This window comes from Varanus komodoensis, unplaced genomic scaffold, assembly GCF_004798865.1.
Source record: "Varanus komodoensis strain SLA01 unplaced genomic scaffold, ASM479886v1 scaffold13_1, whole genome shotgun sequence".
Taxonomy (NCBI): Eukaryota; Metazoa; Chordata; class Lepidosauria; order Squamata; family Varanidae; genus Varanus; species Varanus komodoensis.
In genome coordinates this window covers 5408659-5429310 of record NW_025335408.1, presented here as the reverse complement: position 1 = coordinate 5429310, position 20652 = coordinate 5408659, and the positions used below count along the sequence as shown (strand labels likewise).

At 38.9% G+C, this 20652-nt stretch overlaps 1 protein-coding gene across 1 annotated transcript in view; it reads left to right on the top strand.

The window, feature by feature from the left end:
* The window catches only part of PDZRN4 (PDZ domain containing ring finger 4), a 130743-nt gene that overhangs the window by 31568 nt on the left and 78523 nt on the right, over positions 1–20652 (top strand). The gene's annotated exons all lie outside the window — the stretch shown is intronic.

Here is a 20652-nt window from a genome sequence, read left to right as displayed (position 1 = left end):
ATCCCACTGAGCCCACTGGTTTTGGCACCAAGAGAACACTATTACACGACAATTTCAGTTGCCAGCAAGAAAATAATGTTGTAATTTTCAGAAAAGTTGGAGCAATGGGACACTTTCGTGGATGCCAGGGATGGCATCTGCAGGTATCTTGGTGCCTGCCCCTACTTTATACTAATCTGCACAAACGACATTAAAAAGGTAAAGCTTTGTTATCACCTCATGCCTTTCCAGAGCAAGGCACAGCCATCAATTATCCTGTTGGTCTGGCAAATAACATCATTGCTCCAGCTCTGAAAAGGTGCCAGAAAAAGCTGTCGTCTCTTGCATTCTCCCGTAAACTGCTCCACTGGGAATCTTAATACTTCTTAATAGAACTGCCATCAATATCAGCTATGCATTTCTGCACTCATCTACAAAGAAGTTAGTGCCATTCAGTTCAGTGGGGCTTACTCTCAGGTAAGTGGCAATAGGTTTCCAGCCTATTTAGTACTAAGCATGCGCTATGGGTTTTGGTGACTAGCTGCATATGAGAACAATATGTCTTGTCTTCTGATTGTTATGCATAGGATAGAATTTCAGCAGGTGCAGCTTGAATTTCAGGCATTAGTTTTTGCCTGGTAAGTATCAGGCAGGCTATGGGATTAGCCAGTGGCTCAGTGTTGATCAGACAGCAGTGGTCCTAAGGGAAGAGAATGAAAAAGAAAGAGTTTCACCCAATTAGTCTGTGATATACATCTATAAGTGAGAAGATATCATGCATCCATGGGAAAAGACACAATAATTTAGAGTTTTCATCCAGGATTCAGCAAAGCTAAGAACATCTATTTAATGTCAGAGGACTACAGTTGGGAGAGAATATGTATTGGTAAACCTCTGGAGGAACAACAGTCAAACTATGTAGTTATCAAGCTTTACAGTGTGCTGGGAAGCAATAAACAAATAGTCTGTCTTTTTTAATGTATGATTGTCCTTGAAAATATTCCATGAACCTCAGTTGGCCCAAAGTTCTGTGATCAGATGGGTACAGGAGATTGGCAAAATGGAACATATTATGTCAATTTTACATTAATTTCACTGATTGCCCATTTGCCATTTAACTCAACCTCTTTTTGAGCTCTGTGTCTAAAGAGATCTTCAGTGGGCTGTCAAAAGTAGAAATGCTTGGGGATCCAACTTGGAAATATTTTGGCTGGAAGTTTCTGGTGTCTCATGTAATGTCAGGGTGAATCTTCCATGCTTTGAGGGGAATCTGTTGGCCACTTCTTATTAGAACACTTAACTTGATGAATTATATAAGAGGGAATGTGGAACTACAATCTACTGGTTGTATATATTTATTATATATCATTATCAGTTTCTCAAATGTTCAGTTTTGATCCTGCAGACCAGTGTGCAAGCAAAGTTTGGTACAACAGTGTCTAATTACTCATTAACATCTTAACAATATGTTTTATCTGTTTTCTAGGCCTTTGGTGCTTCTAATCAATACGTGTCTTTTACTTCCATGTTCTTAATTAGTGCATGTTTGTCTATATTGGCCAAATTGTAGGAAGTAATTGGAGTATGGCTGTGCATTCTTAGCAGTATTAAATGGCAGAGCAGTGAAATATTGTGGTAAAACAAAATATATATCTCGTACGTACTGAGTAGGCAGCAGATTTTCAAAAAGCAAAGCTAAAAAGAAGAGTATATAAAACAGAAAATATGGCATCCGGCACACATATATGTTATACCCAAGTGTTATCTATTGTTTCTAGATCTTTTCTCCTTATTGTTGCTATTTTGATAACTATTTCTTTATAAAAAGACTACAAAGTGTGCAAATGAAGGAGAATAACCCAGAATCAAAGACTGAGAGAAGCCTTAGGCTGAAGACCAGTAGAAATGTCAAGGTTCTTTGTTTAGAAAAGATAATATTCAACATAATATTGCTCCCAACTTAATAGGCAGCATATTAATTCAGACATGGCATGCCTGTCTTTAATGTTGAAACAATCCGAGGCAAGCCTGGGATATGGAGGTGACATCTATTCTGATGCTTAGTTAGTGTACCTTTAGTTCCCCCTGCTTCAAGCTGGCACAGCTCGGCTCTTGCCTTGAGGGCATATTCTGCACATGGGCTGCTGGAAGACCCTCTACTTATCTCTCTCCTACTGAATCACCAAGAATGAATCCTATGACTAATAACATGCTTAGTCAATGCTGTTGCTAGTGCCAAGAGCAGGCCATGATGAGCAGCATCCCATCAAGATGTGAGCACCAATTTTCCCTTAAACCCCTTCTCTTGCACCCACCAAGTATGTATGTATGTATGTATGTATGTATATATGTATGTATTTATTTAGGGAACTTCCATGCTGCCCCATTCGCCAAAGCCTCAAGGCGGCTCACAAACATAAATAAATAACATAATATAAAACAATATAAATTAAGTCGCCCTGGCCAAAGAATAAAATAAATAAATAATATTAACAATTAAAATAATGTTTGAATGAAAAGGTCTTAGCCTGGCGCTGAAAAACAAATAACGACGGTGCCAGGCAGACCTCTCTGGGGAGCGCATTCCATAGATTGGGCGCCACCGCAGAGAAAGCCCTCCTCCAAGTACTCACCCTCCTAATTTCCTTCACGGAGGGTTCCCGGAGAAGGGCCTCTCCCGCTGATCTCAAGGGCCGGGTGGGCATATATGGACGTAAGCGTTCCTTCAGGTAATCAGGACCCAAGCCGTTAAGGGCTTTATAGGTCATCACCAACACCTTGAATTGGGTCTGGACTTCAATGGGAAGCCAGTGAAGCAGACGGAGAACTGGAGTCATGTGAACATAACGCCCAGTCCCCGCCAGCAGCCTGGCAGCTCTATTTTGAACCAATTGAAGTACCCTATGTCTCCCACTAAAAAACACTTTTTACTGGCAGTTGGGACTGATGTGAAACTGTTGGTGCTGAGAACTGTGGGTTCAAAAGAATTATGTAGTATGTTGACCATATCTCGTAATACTCAGTCCTTGGGGCTTGTTACTTGTCCTTTCCCATGGCAGCCATTTTGTGGCAGCATTCAGAATAATTTCACACATTGCCAAATGTACCCAGAATCAAAAATGTTGGTCTACTCTAGCACTAATATAAGAAAGCTGTAGTACAGTTTAACCCTAATCATAATGTCAATTGGTAGACATGATTTCCCAGAAAATCCATCATGCTACCCAATGCTCCTGACAGTATTCTAGAAGTTCCTTGTGGGAATGCAACATCATTTATCTTAGCTCTCTTGTCACATTGAATACTGCCCATTCTGCATTTGGAGAGATGAGCTACACCAACATTAGATTCTGATGCAGTCATAGTGGAGAAAACTACCTCCAAGGAAAGCCTTTCAGGTTTATATGCTATTTCAATTTCCTCAGATTTTACATGCAAAATAAAGTTATTTTGCATATAGCTATCCTCTCATTCTGAAAAACACTGACCAGAAAAACACTGGAGTGTAAGAGACCCACTATCACTCACTGGTTAGCACAGCTGCTTGTGTTAAATGCAGTATAAGAGCCATGTTACTGGGTCAGTTCAATGCTGCTGAAAACATCAAGGACAACATACAAACTGCCCATATCCAGAGAGTTCTGCATGGTTCTCTATTTATCATTTTTCTGCTGGTGGGACTGCATTATATTCATTATAATCCTGCAAATTATCCTCAGAGCATTATGAAAAATTGGGTGAGGAACAGATGTTTGTGCCTTCTGTATTAGAAGATTGAATGATGGAATTCTTTCTTGGCCTCAGTGGCAGAAGCCTTCTGATTACCCAAGGTTGTTGACATTTGTTATTGTGCTAAGAGAACACTCAGGCAAGACAGGATGGCCTGTGTGTGTGCCCACTGCACCTGCGAACTCGGGTCCTAATTTAATAACATCAGAAACCTTGGATTTGAGGCTGCATGTGGCTTCTTGCAGCAAAGCAGACTGGCTTCCAGGAGGAAGGTGGTTTATGGCGATGGCGAATGGGAAGGAAATTGACAAGTGTAAGCACCTTAATGGCTTCAAACTACCTGTTAATGATTGTAGTGCTGGTGCCTGCCTGGCAGCCTCAGCCACCAATTAAGCATCTGCTGGAGCTGGAAGCTGGGCTCTTAATTGGAAAGAAGCAGATTCAAAGCAGGTTGCGTTTTCTGCCAAGCCAGATTTCTCAGTTAAGCAGTGCCTTTGTCCATTGTCTTCTCTTCTCCCATGTGTTTCCCAACCAGGAAAAGAAAATGATAAACCTGAAAAGGTACAGAGTGAACATAGTCCGGTAATAAAGGTTTTGTTCTGTGCATAACCTTCTGTTGACCCTACATCTAATGATGAATTCTCCTCCAATTATACACTTCTTCATCCTGCATCCATCCACATTTTTGCTACCGTACACATAGATTAAGATATATTATCGAGTACACATTCATAGATCAATTTTCTGTTATCTTTTACATAGAACTGATTGTTTAATTGCAGATTAAAGATTAATGCAAGTATAATGATTCCATGAGGACACTTCAGACAAAAGCATCCTGCATCAGGCAACCTGCATCCATTTTTCAATTTGGCCATAAATTTGGCTGGGAATTAAATAGTAAGTAGCCGTGATTGCAACACTGGTCTCTGAAGGCACTCACGGGAATGAAAATAAATGAACAGGCTCTCACATAAAGCATGTTTCATTATGGTTATTAGTGGGCAGGTCCTCAGCAAGATTGAAGGTGAAATTGTCTACAAGAAATGCTGGCACATGTCTCTGGAAAAAAAATTGAAAGAAATAGCAAAATGAACAGGTCATAGCTTCTGCAGATGAAAAACTTTCTTTTATGTTTGGACTAAGTACTAGTGACACAGAGCAACACACACAGCTGTCCTTAAATAAAAGAAAAGAAAATCATAATTTCAGCATTATTATTTCTTGGCAGTTACTGCAATTGGGTTTTGCAATAAATAAAAATTCACATTAGCCCCTCCATGCAGGCTTATGAAGTGATGGGCTTTTGTTCAACAGAGCATGCGAGTGCCATGAACTTTCAAAGTTGTACAGTTCTTTAATGACTAAAAGATATATGGATGAGAATACTGACATTTTTCCCTATTATATTTTTCAGGTAAGAACTTTGTTAACTAATCCTTCTGACAGTCTGGTAAGTTTTTTATATATTAGTTTTCTTTTTCACTGTATGCACCGACTTTTTGTGCACAACCACTTTGCTGTGCTCATGACCTCATGATTCTTGAATTCACTTGGGCTGAAGCAGATTCACAGATGACACAAGAAGCGACTTGTCCATGTCTCTGGGGAACATTGAGGCAAGAAACTCAGGAAAAAAGCTCAGGGAACACTTTTAAATAGTGAAACCCTTGTGTATTCTGGGTATTTAGCACAAAAAGTTCCTACCCACCTGTGGTTCTTGACTATGGGACAGTGACTTAAAGATTACTCCCTATGCTTCTTGCCTCTGTATATATGTATGGAACAGCACATGTTAATAACTTCAGGGCACTTCGCATGGTTATGGTGAAGTGTGCCATACAATGCATTTTTATAGCTGTGCTCTGCTTTGCTTTCCAAATAAAGTTCTTCAGATGGGCAGTTTGAATGTCTGGGCAAGCTTGCATGGAGGTTTACTTTACCTCTGGGGCTATTCATTGTGACAGCAGCTGCCTTTTTGAATATTTGGACTGTGACAGGAATGAGCTGTAATGTTAAGCAGCAAATAATGAAATTTTGCAATGAGAATTACAAGGCTTTGACATTGCTATGGTCAAGTTATATTTCAAAAGGGTAGGATGAGTTCTGTGGCATAAAGCACGAAAGAATTCTGCATTGCAGCTTCTACAGTATGTAATTCCACAGTAGCTTCTTCTGGCTTAACATCAGCTGGGCACATACGGAACGAGACCAAGATATACTGTAATTTCAACATGACGGGAAGTTGAGAAGCAGGATGTTGACCTGATATGCCAGATTCTTAATGTAACATGATAAGCAGTATCAGTCCAAGTAGTCTGATGTACTGTATCCATATCATAGAGGGCGAGCTTAGATCTAATGCATTAGTCTGCACTTGTAAAATCTCAGAGTAAGGAGATATGCCCTTATATCACAATGGCTCTGCATTTCAGTTGACATTAGGATACAAATGGCATATAAACCAGCTTCCTCTCTCTGCAAAACAGCTTCTTATTCCCACCCCAGAAACTGATATCTATTTGGTTTAATGAATGATGTTTACACTAGTAATCTTTATGGGTGAAATTAGAACATATCAACCATGTAGTCTGACTAGAAGGTTCTGGGTGTTGCTCAGATAATGGCAAAAAGCAAGAGAGACTTAAGTGTAAGGTAGGACTCCCTTTGTATCTGGGCCTGCTGGTAAGTGATAAGAAACAGGCAAGTATCCAAAAGACCATACTCCACTTGTCATTTTCTGAATGTTTAATCATCAGAGTTACCCATTAGTGATAGATGAAGAATCTGATTTGTGGGTAGGGATCCACTGGATTTCCCTCAGATCAGCTCCCTGGACTCTGTCCCACTTTCTTTCTGTCGTAAGTCCACTGAGCATTGGTGGTGGTGTCTAGGAGCAACAAAGTCCAACGGAGTATTCACAGTACTTTATGAGGAAACGGACTTCTGAGAGATATTTTGGAGTGGCTTGCTCCTGAATGGGTAATTAAGAACCATTACTTTTACAAAATGTGTTGGACCAATCAGAAAGCAGCAGCTCCAGGAAGCCATGGCTGATCCAGGATCCAAAGGAAGTGGAACTACATCCTACCCCTACTTGAATTTACCATCACACAATTATTGGAAGGCCCCAGTTAGTAATGTAATAGTACTAACAGTATCATAGCAATAGTACCAATAGTATGAGTGTAATATGAGACAGCAAATATTTGTATCCACCTCTCCATACTACTCATAACATTACAGCTGCACATTGTTTCTTCTTTTTTTATTTTTTTCCTAAACTAAAAAGCTCCAAACATGTTAGGCTACCTTCATAGCATCCAGCTGTTTCATCATTTTGGCTGCCTTTTCTGTGTGTTTTGTTGCACCAAAATGTCCATGTGTCAAGAGATGGAAAGAACAAGGCATAATATTCACCCACCAATCCAGTGTCAGAAGCATCATATTGGTGGTCCTCCACACAATCTTCTCAAGAGGATTGGCCTTGAATTTGTGTTCCCCTTGGCTGACCCTGTGAAAATAGAATTAGACTTGCTGCAGAGCAGGATACAAATGTCTCACCTGCATTTAATATAATCCGCTGCATCACAGGGCAAATAGAACCAGCCTGAATTGAGCAGAAGCACAATCCTTAGCAGGATTAGACACCCAGAGCCTTGCATATGAGGTGCAGCAAATGCTTTGACTTATTTATTTAGAACTCGTATTGAGTGTTGAGCGTGCGTGTGATGATTATGTTTAAATTAGTTGAAGAATGGAGACTCTGTGAAATGCTCTTGACAAAATTAAATAAATAATGTGTAAAACACCTAAGGCAGATAGTTTCTAAGCAACAAGGATCGTGTTTTTGTAGAAACGAGAAAGCTGTGAACTCTGCAGATTTTAGACAAAGCCGGTGTTTGCAAACTGGAAATTATATCTAATTGGTGTGCTGTAAAGTGGCTAGCCTGGATGTATTCAGCGATAAACAGATCTGCAGAAAACCTTTCTGCTGTTTTGGGCTAAGGTGAAGAGAAATTGTTGTGCTTTGTTTCCTTTTATATTGTATGCACATAAGTAGTAATGCTTGGTGTGGTTATTTTCCAGTTTCTCTGTGTCTAAAGTGATATAAACCACAGATGGTCCATAAAGCTTTCAGGCATGACTGGGATATACATAGTTTATGCAGAAGTAGCAGTACCTTCTGTTAAGCTGGGAAATACCTGCCCCTTGCTGGGACAGAGTGGGGCGAATCCTGCTGCATGTGGGGATGCATTAAGTCATATTGCTTACGGCACATAATTGAATCCCCATATAAATTTGGTCTATAGCTGCTATGTTGCTTTTGCTCTGTTGAACTATTCGATTTTGTAGTAAGAGCTATTGCATATTTATGTTGTGGGCTTATTTATTTATGCTACCTATATACCCTTGAGGTTAGTAACAAAGAAATATTAATCCCTCTGTTTTAAGATGTTTTAAGGTTTTGAGTGTAGGAAGTGCAGAACCCAACGTAGTTGCAGGTGAGTTTGTTTTTTAATTCCAAAAAATGCTGCATTCTAAGTGCCAGTGTGCACAGTTCTGGAAGAATGGAAGGGCAGGCTTTTCTGGCAGATCATAAGGAGACAACAGTTGCCTGAACTATTGTTCCACTTTAGGTTACAAGCACATCACTGGCCTCACATGCTCCACGGGCCAGTCATGCATTAATCAGCTTTTGGTCTCTGTAAGTAATCAACAAAAGAATTTTAGTGAGGCACACTGAATCATGAGCTCACTGAAAACATCCTCCTTACACCTTTTCTGTCCTTAAATAATTGTACCTAAGCTGAGATTCTCAGTATTGCCTGTGCTTGGATAGTGAAGTGATTGAAAAAAGTGCTGGTGCATATGTTGGATGCTCCCAAGAGTAGGATTAGCCAAGCTGAAACTTGGAACGATGTGTCTGGGCTAGCCTGCTCAATGTAATAATTCCAGATTGCAGTGGAAAAGAAGGAGGGATAGACAAGTAGTGCACTTGTTCGGATGCTCAGATGGATAACCATTAACTCTCCCTCTGCTGGGAAGAAACAGATTCAGCCAGGTTAGATAATTTGAGGAATGGGGGGAGAGAAGAATCACAGATGGTGACCAACAAAAAACTCACAAGAGAGCCATGCATGTTGCCCAGTCCCACCAAGCACAAGATTTTTGCCCAGCTTGTTGGCTACCAGGTTTGGAAAGTGTGTGTGTAAGCATGGCTGGCATCCAACCTGTTTATTCTCAGCAGCTCCCACTGCAAGAGCCAGCTGTGATTCTGGCTCTTTTCTGGAGTCCTACAGACTGGGCAGTGGCATGTCTTTCCCTATACCGAGCTGCAGATCAGAAGAAAACCTTAACTCTCTTTCCTGAATTTGTTCATCTATTTAAAATATTTATATCCCAACTCTTCTCATGGTAACTAACAAAGGTAACTAACTATCAAATATATCCCTTCCCAATTCATAAATCTTCAACAGATGTCCTTCTCTGTAAATCATCCCCCCAAAAAGTGAGGGGGGAAATGGCTCGCAGAAGGGCCTTCCCTGCAATTGCACCTCATTTATTTCCTAGTGAGCTAAAATAAAAAACAAATCTGCAGTCCACTGTAGAAACAAGACAGAATGAACACAGCAGTGGAAAAATGAGAAATGGAGTGAAATTAAGCTTGGCAAATTAATTCATCCCTAACCACAAGGGACAATATTCAATACTTTCAATACTCCAGCAGGGTCGATTGCTAACACAACGGAAAGTAGTGGATCTTGAAGCAAACAGTCTAACCTTATCCATGAGAATTTCCAGGGCTGCTTTAGGAAATTTTGGCTTTCTGCTGTGCTCTGCAGTGGGTCCTGATGGTGCAAAGGGAACAGAGGAGAGCAGCAAGAGTTTGCAACACTGCTGTACAAATCTGGTTTTGCTAGTGGGGTATACTGAGGAGAAAATGCTTGCTTAGAAGCCTACAGCTATACTTCCCTACTCTCTTCAAGTTAGCATGATTGCACAGGAAGGAATTAGCGTTGATTGCCATGAGAGACAACAAGATCACCAGTGATTATAGCAGCAGGATGTGAAAGTCTTGAGAGCTCTTGACAATGCTAGCTGAAGAATAAGATCAGTCAAAAGAAAATATTTGTTATCCATAAAATTGCCACAGACCGTGTACAGCCTCTGTTCCCCCCTTTGGCTGCCTCTTCCCCACACCCCTTGCCATTGCAAAACACACAATGTATCATTTCGTCTGTCCCATGACGATCTCTAAAAAACTAAGCACATCTAATTTTGAAGTTATAGAACCAAACATTTGAAAATGAAATGAATTGTGCAACTGATAAGATTGGCAATGTTTCTCTCACACTCTTTTGGAAAAAAATGACTTCTGAAATTTTGACCATAAAGGCATTCAGAACCAGATTCCAACCCAGCACAGGAACATAATATCTAATGTTCACTTTATTGTATTTCAAATAAATACAATAAAGCCAAGTGTGGCAAAGAGTACCAAAATTCTAAAATGAATCCCAAAGTCATTTTGGTTTCATGGCAGCTATATGTCCTATCTTTGAATTTCTTTGCATCAGTTGTCATTTCTGGATATTTTGATCCCACTGAAATCAATAGAATTCTGTCCACTGATGCCTAAAGTGGTCAATGACCTTTTCAAATGAATCTCATGCATTTCCCCAACCCACATGGTAAAGTTACTGTCCTAAAGATTAATAGTGATAGATACCGAATATATTGAGTTGGATGCAACTCATCTCTTTGTGTTTCCAAGATATTGATGAAAGACATCCTCTCATAAAATGAATCATTTGTGCATGTGCATGTGTGTATCAATGGACACCAATAAAATCTTCCAAAACAATTTCTCTTGGATATAGCAAAAACTATATTTAGTAGCAGTATGTTGCTGGTGGTAAATAGTCCTGAACATGAGTGGTCATTCATGGATAGTTAGAGTAGGGTATTCGAGGGAATAAACACCACATAATCATGTGCAGTTGTGAATCCCTATTAAAGTTCTTCGAGACATTCACAATGTTTACTGAACACACTCCACCCTCCCTAAAAAAAAGCCACTGGGGAAGTTTTCACATTCATTGTGTTTTCACATTGTTAGATCTTGCAGCACTTTTCTTCGTTACTTTAAATCAACCAGTCCTTTCTTCCATGTGTTTTGGGCTGCATCTTACATAATCCTTGATCATTGTTCATGCCAGCTTGGACTAATTGGAGTGGAGGTCCAAAACATCCAAAGGGCACCAAATTAGCAAGTCTTGCATACTTCTATTGGTTACTGATCACTCCAATCTAAGGGAATTAAAATAAGCCAAAGTATACCAATCAGTGCTACAGTTTCTTCCAAGCAAACAAAGCTTTTCTTCTCATTTCTTTTTTAAAACAGGAAAGTGAAGAAGACAAGTTAGGAATTCCTGTTGGGCTCAGAGGAATAAATCACCCTCTTGGATGCACACCTTAATGTTTGACATTAGAGAATCCAAGAGCAATGCCGGCAGGAAGTCAGACTTTCTCACTACTTTGTTCTCTAGCAGGGTCACCCAGGGTGGAAAAGTCAAAGCTGAGACAATGTACTAAGATGCATGCAACTTCTCCAGGAATAATGGTCACATCAAGAGAAAAGAATGGAACTTCTAATGGTGATGGGACCTTTTCAGGCACACGAATACCATGTGTTTTACTCTGGAAATGGCTATTTATTTATTTAAAGCTTTTATGTACTGTTTGATTAGCATAATACAATTTAATGAGAAATGGAATGGCTTCAATCCTGAGCCAAGATGTAGCACAGATAGGAACAGAATAATATCACTCAGAATCTGTGCATATCCTGTGAACATAGCCATGATTCTACTATTTGCTCCAACAAGAAATGTCAAAGAAGAAGAAATTGAAAACTTTTATGCAGGAGTTCAAGAGAAAAGGAATAACACACAAAACAAGACATGCTAATCTTCATAGGTGAGTGGAAATGCAAATGTAAAAACAAAGTAGAATCAAATGTAGTGGAAGAATTTGGCCTAGGGGTCAGAAACAAGGATGGAGAATAGAATAGACTCATAGAATTTTGTAAAGCCAAAAATTACAACTGATCAGATGACTGTACACATGGCCATCACCAGATGGCCAGTATAAAAATCAAATAGACAATGTAATTGGAAGAGATGGAGAAATTCTATTATCACTGCCAAAACAAGACCAGGAGCAGATTGTGGTAGTGAATATGAACTATTAATAACCAAAATCAGAGTAAAGCTGAAAAAGTTCTGTAAGGATAGAGTAGAGACAAAAAAGGATTTCAGTAGCAATCCTGAGGAATTTAAAGTCCACCTAAAGAACATATTTGAATTACTGAACTCAATTCAGTCTGAACTGAAACTGTGGACTGAAACTAAAAACATTATTAGGAAAGAAAGCAGAAAGACAATTCGTGAAGCAAGAAGAATAAATAAGTCTAGATGAAAGATGAAATTGTGAAAGTCAAAAGAAAAGCAAAAGGTGACAAAAGCAGGGTCAGAATCATGTAGTGACAAAATGAACTGTTAGAATGGCCAGTGCATAGAAATAGAGAAGAATAACAAACAAGATGCTTCTTTAACAAAAGGTGAGCGATCAAAAGGAAATTCAAACTTAGATTAGGAATGCTGAAAGAAGGGAACATATTTCCTGACTGGTAGGATATAAAGCGAAGGTTGTAACAATATATGGAAGAACTACACAGAAAAGTTACAAAGTTGACAGACTGACTCCTTCAAAGAAGAACCTTATGAGGAAGAAGACATGGCAATATCAGAAAGTGAAGTGAATACAGCTCTGAAAGCACTTGGAAGAAAGGAAAACCAGGAGTAACAAGGTTCCAGTGGAACTATTCCAAGGTGCAGAGACTGACTCAGTCCTTATCCCCGCAAGAATATGCCAGTGAATATGGACAACAAAATAATAATGTCATTGAGAGGCAGCATGGTGTAGTGGTTAAGAGCACAGGAATGGGGCTTAGGCAATCCAGGTTCCAGTGTTGCTCTGAGGAAGATAATTAAATAAGCATCCTTGAGTTTCTTGGAAGGCAAAAAGGCTGGATATAAACAAATAAATAGCCTGCAGACCTGAAATATTCCATATATGCTCCAATCCCCAAGAAAGGTGATACTAAGGAGCGCAGGAATCATAGGACCTTTGCACTTAGGCCCATTCAAGCAAAGCGATGCTCAAGGTGTTGCAACAAAAAGTAGGATTCTGTATGGAGAGAGAAATGCCTGACATTTAAGGTGGATTCTGATAAGAGATCATATTGCAAATAGGTGTTGGCTACTGGAGCATTTCAGAAAAAGAACAGTCTGTGCTTTATAGGTTACAACAGAGTGCTTGACTGTGATGGTTATGCGACACTATGGATGGTCTTGAATGAAATGCATCTTAGCACTTGATTGTCCTGATATCTAACCCATATCGTGGGCCAGAAGCTACTGCTAGAACAGAATAAGAAGGAAAAAAAACAGCATGGATAAAAATAAATGATTTAAAAGTGGATTTTTAAAATTTAAATAAGATTCTTAATTTAAATTGGACTTTTGATTTAAATTAGATTTTTTAAAATAAAGTGCTTTTTGAGAAAAAAAACTAAAGATAATTTTCTATTTAAGACATGTTATAGTTCAAAGGTTAGTCATAATGAAATAAGGATTAGTTTTTAATTAAGTAACATAAGGCTGTATATTCATGCAATGTTTAAATTTTTGGTAAAGGAATGCCATTAATCCATTCACAATGGCATGCTCTTCCAGAGGTTTCTGTAAGATCATTGGGCAATTTTCTGTCTTGAGGATATTATTCCAGATGCTTGGTTTTACAGTTCTCAAAGCTGAATTTGTGTCTGCAGAGGTCGCATGACTCTTCTTCACAGCAAAAATGCTATAAAATTAACATACAAAATTGAGAAAAAGACCTTTGATATCATTGTTCCTTTGCAAATCTATGTACATGGAATCAACCTTAAGTGTTACGTTTCAAATATTCAGTGAATAGATCTATTCCATTCCTGATGTTGGTAGTGGAATAGAACTGCACAGGAAGTGAAGTGTGAGGAGGAGGGGGCAAGTAGTAAAAAGGAAAGTGAAACCTTTTGAGCAGAATACTCCACAAGAGAAGATCCTTTGGATCACTTTGGATCTTTTTCTGTATAGCCTAAGATTCATTGTATTATTCTTTCCCTGGAGGAGAAAAACTATAATGGCAGCAGGATGGAAAAGAGACCCAGTGAAGTTCCTCTGCCTATGGATAAGGCAGGTATCTGTGCAAATTCTGTAGAAAACCATGATTTAAATCTAGTCTTACTGACTAGTCAAAATCAACCCTAAAAAAAACAGAATGGTTCCTTATTGGGAAAGGTGTCACACATGAGTACATTTTAGCCTCCTATCTGTTCACTATATCTGCAGAATGTATTTTAATGTAATCTGGATTAGGATTAGAGAAAGGAGTTAAAATTGGCAGAAGATACATCCACAATTTAAGATATGTAAATAATGCCATAGTATCAAAAAAGAGCAATGAATTGAAACGACTAGTGATGAAAGTGAAAAAAGAATGTACAGACGCAAAACTCCAGCTGAACAAGAAGAAAAATCATGAATATGGGAAAATAATACAACTTTAAGATCAACAATGAAGAAACTGAAATCATGAAAGGTTTTGTATACCTTGGCTCAGTCATCTGTTGAAATGGAGGCTGCAGTCAAGAAATTTTAAGACTGAGACTTGGAAAGGCATCCATGAATAACTAGGAAATCGTCTAAGGCCAAGATCATCCACATTATTGTACTCCCATTCACTATATATGGATCTGAATGCTGGGCAGTGAATAAAGCTGAAAAGAAAAGAAAAAATAAGGATTGAAAGCTGGTGCTGAGGAGAACTTTGTGCATACCCTGGAACAATGGACAAACAAGTACAGGCTAGAGAAAATCAAGCCAGAACTTACCTTGGAAACAAAAATGATGAAACTGAAACTGTCACACTTTGGGTATATCATGAGAAGGCATAACTCAATGGAGGAGACAGTATTTCTAGGAAGAGTCAAATGCAGAAGAAGAGGAAGACAAAATATGAGATGGATTAACTCCATAAGGGAAGCTACAACCTTGAGTTTAGAAGAATTGAACAGAGCTATCAAGGAGAGGACATTTTGGATGGCATTCATTCATAGGATTGCCATAAGTCAGAGACAACTTGATGGCACATGACAATAACAACAAAGGAATAATGCCTTTTACTAGCTGTGAAATTAGTTCTGTCCCAGTGAAATTATAGGTGTTTTTCCTTTAAACATGGCAGTAGTGTATAGATTGTTGTGGGCATGGATTAAAGATCTGGATTGATGGCCCAGTACCTACCCTGGAGTAAAAATGGGGGCAGGAAAGACATAACTACTAGATATGGATTTAAAGTAATGTATGCTTTGGTCCTAAATTCCATTTCTATAATATATTTGGATTCAATTTATATTGGTATTGGTTACTTATATGTAAGAAGGTCTGTTTTCTCTCAGAACAAAGAAAGAAAGAAAACTTAGGTTGAAGAAAGGAATGTAAGAGTATGGAAATGAGTTGAACACACACTATCTGTCCTGAGAGTAAGGAAAGCACCTAATATGTGTTAAAACTACTTCCACAAATCTTTGGATTCTGCCTGTTTTCACCATTACAGCATGGATTGGATGAAGTTACCTGAAATTGGTTCCCAATTAATTTTTTTGGAACAACGTTAAGTCATGACTGAACCTAGTTTAAATAACCAGTACAAATCCAACCCCATATATTTAAGTAGGATTCCACAGAGAAAGCAGAAAAATTAAAATACTCCTATGCATGAGGACTGGATGAGGAGTTTCCCACTGCAATTTCTCACTTATCTTTTGTGGATGCCAAAGATCCAGTAAACAGCTTGATATATGCAAAGAATAAAAGAAAGAGAAAGAGAAAAGTACAGGCACCATCATATTCATGCTTCAGATGAAGAAAACAAGTAAGGCATCTTTGGATTTTTGTCATGCTAGATGACTTCAGAAGATGCAGTACTCTGTGCAGCATATACACAGACTACTGGAGCAGCCTGGCATATTTCCCTGCTGGAGAGTTTTAAGTTTAAAATGCATAGAACTGATGATGTGCTATTTGTATGCAAAACATACCGAATATTAGAATGCTTCTATTAGCATTGATTATCCTTAACCTTTTCAGATCTTGCAACTAGCAGGGCTAATTTGGGTATATATGACTTCAGAAACTAGCCACATAATGACTATTAATGGTACTTGTCAAAGGCCAGTACAGAACGAATTTGTAAATTATAACATCATAACCGTTGGTTCTTTTTATCTAGCAAAGTGGGGTACTGGGGAGAGATAGAGGAGTTCCTTATTAAAACATAGATCTTTGGCTCTGATGTATCCCTTTAAAGCAATTAATCAAACATGCAGCTATCTTTGTAGTTCGTTTCAAAAGCTGCATGTTGTGCACACACTTGCACTTGGTCCTTAATTCCTTTTATCTTGGACTTGTACCGTTGTTGTTATGTCCGTCTGCTATTGATTTCTTTCCCACACCTTCCACTACTATCACCCATTCAAACCAGATGGCTGAGAAACAAAATTATTTTGGAAGTAAAAGGCTGCTATGCCATGAATTAACTACCCTATTAGTAATAGTGGTGGTGTAATTATTGCTACGTACTGCAGGCCTGGTGCTAGCAAGTCTTGCGGCCTGAAGCAGAAAAACACAAGCCACTATGGAACTCGCCTTGTTGCTGCAGAACCTTCCTGTGTTCCTGCTACAGCAGCTGCCATTGCAAAACCACCCCGTCTTTCCTTGGCAACGCCATGCTGCCTCCCTAGTACTGCCATTATCATGGCGGGAAAGCTGCTGTCAGGGCCCTTTCAGGCCACTGATGGTGGCTTTCCAGGTAAGTATACAATACAAAATAGTTGTGCAAATATAACCAGCCCACCTGAAAGCTAGAGTATATAAAACTGCTCCCTTTTATGACATACAATGGTGTCACAACTGACAGATCCTGCTGCTTGGTATCAAGTCTACTTAGAAAGGATGGCTAAGAATTGGGCATTTTCCAGGACAATACTATGGGTGTCTACTTGTAAATTAGTCCCATTGAGTTCATTGGTGCTTGGTCCCACATAAGTGATTACAGGATTACAGTCATGATAGGTTTCTATTTCTTTATTCATCATTGAATATGATGCCACGTAAGACCAGCCACCTACTGGGATTTTGCAAAGAATAATGAATGGGGCATGTTTTGGTCTTGAGACCTTAATTGGCCTCTTCTGCATTTGAAGGGTTTTAATATCTAGGAATATGCAAATCAACAGAAGTTCTCCAAATTTCATCTCAAAGCTTGTTCTGGCTCAGGTACATATCAGACCCTGAGCATTCCCCCGCCCCTTCTTGCATGAAAATCCATGTGCATGTCTATGTGTATTTTTCAAATATATGCAACTATTATGTCCATTTTTGAAATGTACACATTCTTCAATCTATTACAGCAGATCTGTTTGCATTTTTCAAATGTATGCATTATTAAGTTCATTTTCAAATTTAGATATGTTGCCAAACACATTCTGTTTGGGTCACATTGCAAGCTTGGAAGCTATGAACTTAAACTGCAGATTATACCTTACTCAGCGTTCAGTCTGGAAGGTGTAAATCCGGTGTAAATGTTAATCAAAGCAAACTGAAACAAATTCCTCATACATTTCTATCGATATCTGAGCCAGATTTTTTCTGTACAGCAATTTATTTTGTAACTGATGGCATATATTTAGAGAGACATCTCTTGGAAAGTGTTAGAGAGTGAATAAATACAAAGCATCTGTCAGTATCAAATTATTGTTCTGTATCTTCTGATGATTCGTGTGTAGTGTATTATTTTTGGTGCATTTCTCAGATCTGCTTAAAATAAAACTGTAACCACCTTTCCTTGCCAAAGTTCCTATGCAAGATTTCTGCCTTCAGCCATGCCTGTAGAAGCTGTGTGTCTGTGCTAACATCAAGATTTAAGTGTGTGTGTGTGTGTGTGTGTGTGTGTGTGTAGTAACTCACTTGTACTAAGAAACTGCATAAAAGGAATACATACTCTGCTTGGGAATCTATTCTTAGAGTTTGCAATTGCAAGCAATATTTTATCGCTACTCTCTATAAGCAGCACTGTTTACTGTGTGCTATTCAGAATATTTTTTAAAGTATAAAATATTATGTACAGAATGGCCATTAAGTAAAATTCATTAGGAATTGTTGACATAATTGGGGATGACACGCACAAAATGTTTGGATTCTCCATGTTCTGTTTAGGAAAACAAAAATGGTGCATCAGAATAGCAGATTTGATCTCAGAAATGGCTTCCAGGGGCCACTGTTGCCAGTATTATGCTATATCCTGGGTATGTAATATAATAAGGTATGATTGTGACTAACAGAAAGATTATCGAAGTGAATTTGTCTTGAATTGGGTGCTGCTGAAACTGTGTCTATGTGGTCAGTATGTCTCTAGCTGCAACATATATGTAAACAGTTGTGGTAGAAAATTCAGCACTCTTATGTCCATAGCATGATCTTTAACTGAAGGATTGTCTCCTCCCATATATACCTGTCTGAATCTTAAGATTATCCTTGGCAGTTCTTCTGAGAGAGTTTGCACCAAGGGAAGTCAGGAGGGACTTTTCTGTTGTTACCCCCCCCCCCCCCCCCCCGCCCCATCATGGAATCAACTTCCCAGTATGTCCTTCCTAGCACCTACACTATATTCTTTCCTGTGTCGGTAAAGACTTTTTTTTATTTCCTAGGAACTTCCCCAGCAATATTAGTTTCAATCTGTTTTAAATTCTGCATTGCATTTAAAATTATCGTACTGCTGCTAGCTTTTTCTCTAGCTCCCACATTTATTTTATACTGTATTATTAACTATTTACATTCTATACTGTATTTTACACTGTATTTTATGTTTTAAATTCCTTAAAATTGTTGTGAACCACCCAGAGAACTTTGGCTATGGGACAGTGTAAGAATGGAGCAAATAAATGAAGAAATAAGCAACATTAGCCTTCTTCAGACTTTCAAGGCAGAGAGCATAAGCATAGGAAGAGCATAAAGAAGGAGCAAAGTACTTGCAATCCCTGCCCTTGGCTTACATGGATGCATTATAAAGTCATCACAGTAGTTGATTCAAAGCTGATAACGACCTCATGAATGCATGGAAGGCTTTCTAGGCAGAGTTCTGTGAGATTCCAGTATACAGACAGGCTTTGTATGGACTGCCAATTTCCTCCTGTGTCAGGAAAAGCATTTCGAAAACAACAGACACCTTCTTTTGAAAGACGTGCTGTTCGTATTGGTGCATGTACAGTGTATTGAAGTTATTTGATCAGGACATTTTTAATTTCCCAGTTCAGAGCTTATCTCAGATAGGGGAACTTACAGGATAACATGCTATGTATAAGGCTTAATCTTACATATAATTTCAACCTAAGTCCTGCCCTCCAGCATCTAGCTATCCATGACAAACATACTGGTCTACTTGCAAGAGTGTTGTATGAATTGCTGTATGAAATGTAAATAACATTCACAAGAAATTGAATGTTGAAATTGATCAATTGAAATTGATATTGACAGTGAAACAGCAGTAAAGCAGGACACTAGCACAATTCTTTACAGGTCTGGAGAAAGCTTACCTTTACAAAACTTTCCTCTGGGACTGTCTCACGTGGGAGAGCATTCCAAAGTAATATATAAATATCAGTTATAACAACTACGTTACAGAGTAATTTGGCCAACAAAGTTACATCTGCTGGGCAGGTCATTACATTTATATGTACACCCAATACACACATGGAAAATATGCACCAACAAATAACAGTTACTTATATGTTATATTTTTATCCTTTCAAGGAACTGAACGTGACTTACATAATTATCCTCTTCCTCTCAGGCTTATCCTCACAACAACAATCCTGTGAGGTAGGTTGGGCTGAGAGTCTTTGAGTGGCCCAAAGTCACCCAGTTTATAGCTCCATGGCTGAGTCGGGACTAGCACAGATCACCTCCATCGCAGTCCCACACTCCTAACCTCTGCGCCACAGTGAAACCAAATGCGTTGAAAGCAGTTTGCTCAGTATACGTTTCCAGAGCCAGGGGCATGTTTCAGGGGATCCTGGGGAATTTGTCCTCTCCTACACACTCCTGGTCATCTGCACAGTGCCATCCAATCAGCACCAGGCTGAGAACACCTGCCAATCTCTGTTGCCTGCAGTCTGTCGCCCTGATTGCCCTGTCATGACCCTGAACCATTTGGGGTAGTGCTGAGGTCACACTTAGCAGGATGCTTACCTGGTGAGCGCGTTAAGAAAAGTCGGGGGATAGAAGTGTCGGCTCTCCTGGTCCCAGCGACCACGGCATTTATCTCAACATGCCAGCTGTTATCCTCAGGCTGTGGCTGTTTTATGGCTTCAGCTACTGCAGCGATGTGAATTCTATCATGTACAATGCTAAGCATTTACCTCATACCTAAATCAGCATTGATATCAATCTGCATTTTAAAATATTTTCCAATATACAGGTACTTATTGATATCTCTGTAACAGTTGGTCAATATGTAATTAATTTCCAGTGTAAATGTGCCAGGGATGTGGGGAAGACATATATTTCCATGCAGGTATTTCAGATTCATTGAAAACCAAAATGGTGAAAATACAGTGTAACAATCAGTGTAACATCTGTGTAAATAATGTAGCATATTGTAAATCAGTTGGAAAAAGAGGACAGGTATTTTAATGTTAAGTGCTTTGTGTTAATTTAGTGACGGATGTATCAAGTTAATAGTTTCCCCTTTACTGTCTATTTGCATTAGCTTGAATTA